Source organism: Vombatus ursinus, unplaced genomic scaffold, assembly GCF_900497805.2.
Source record: "Vombatus ursinus unplaced genomic scaffold, bare-nosed wombat genome assembly UNPS02004337.1, whole genome shotgun sequence".
NCBI lineage: Eukaryota > Metazoa > Chordata > Mammalia > Diprotodontia > Vombatidae > Vombatus > Vombatus ursinus.
In genome coordinates, this window is record NW_020944115.1 from 14,611 (window position 1) to 16,467 (window position 1,857).

A 1,857-nucleotide genomic window follows, 5' to 3' on the forward strand; every position below is an offset into this window, starting at 1 on the left:
AGTGCCTGGCACATAGTAGGCAATAAATAAAGGCTTGTTTCCTTCGATCAATCACTAAGCATTTCTTAAGCACCTACTATGTTCTAGGCATTGTGCTAGGGGCTGGAAATATAAAGACAAAAATGGAAAGGTTTCTACCCTTAAGAAACTTTCGTTCTATTGGGAAGACAGCATGTAGATACATGTGTATGTAAATACATACGTATGTATTATAAAATGAGTGTAACATATGTAACACATATAATCCATGTGTAGATACAGAAGATATACACAGCAGTTATGGAGGAAGGAAGAAAGGCTTCCTATATGAACCTTGAGGGTACTCCATGGATCAACTTTAGGGAGTCCGTGAATTTATCTGGGAAACCCCTACATTTTTATTTCAACGATTGCTTTCCTTTGTGCTATTGCGTATTTCATTTTATCCATTTAAAAGCCTGGTTCCTTCACTCAGCTGCCAAAGAGATTCAGGATGTAAAAAAATGGAAGAGTCCCTGATTGTAAGGAAGGTGGTATTTGAACTAAGTCTTAAAAGAGGCCATTTTTCTCCTCATTTCTTACCTAGCCTTAAGTTGTCTCAGACAAACTGAGACCTGTTAAAGACCTTAACTTAAAAAGTCCAAGATCTCCCAGTGCATCCAGGGCCACCTCCAGTCGTCCTGATCTATGTCTGGCCTAGATGGCTCCAGAGGAGAGAATGAGACTGGTGACTTTGCACAGCCCTGCCTCACTTAAATCCAATTTACTTGCACGTCATGTCATCACCTTCCTAATGCCATGGTCCTCTTCTGAACCTAGGACAAATAACAAAGGAAATGAGGGCTTCTATACACGAAGCTGAAGAGAGAGAATTTTTTAGGAATGGAGGATAGCTGGCCGATGAAGCAACTCAGAGAATTCAGGTAGAACACCCAGTATGGGGATTAGAGAGCTGCCTAGTTGGATTAGAGTGGAAGGGACTAGGAGCAGAGTCATGTGCTTTATAAGCCCAAAAGAGAAGTTTACATTTTATCCTAGAGGCAATAGAGAGTCACTGGAGTTTACAGAGTAGGGGAAGGACACGGTTAGATCTGCCCTAGTCATTGGGAGCAGGAAGTGTCCATGTGGGGGAGGGAGGATTTGAGGTGAGAAAATGCCCATTTGAAGCCACTTAGGTTTGTTAATTAACCTGAAGTCAAAATTGGCCTGGAAAGTGGAAGCTAATGAAGACCATCTGAGGGGGCGGATGGGAAAAGAGACCCCTTCCTTTTCTTCAATAGTGCATTTGAGTCAGGTTATACTGAGCAAGTTCTTAAAAGTGATGAAAGAGGCAGAAGGTCAGGCAGGAAGGCCAGGCTGGAAGGTCAGGCAGGAAGGCCAGGCTGGAAGGTCAGGCTGGAAGGCCAGGCTGGAAGGCCAGGCAGGAAGGCCAGGCAGGAAGGCCAGGCTGGAAGGCCAGGCAGGAAGGCCAGGCTGGAAGGCCAGGCTGGGCTGAAGCATACTCGGTCTAGGGGGACGGGAACTTGGAGCCTGAGCTCAGCAGCAGGTCTCCATGGAATGGAGGGGAGGGCCAGGAGCCTGTATCAATCAGTCTCATCCAGAGATGCTCAGGTTGGTTCCTTCACCCTCCCCTAATTCCCCTCCCCAGCTCTCTGCTTGACAGATGGACTTGCTGAATCACTGCAATTAGCATCTCATTTGGGGGATGACAATTGACCAAGTTTCACTTCCTGGAATTAATAGTAAAGGTCCTACTGGGATTATTGTGACAGGGATTAGAGGTGTGTGTGTGTGTGTGTGTGTGTGTGTGTGTGTGTGTGTGTGTGTGAACACACCAAAGCCAGGAAGCCTTGGCTAATGAAGAGACCCTATAGCTAG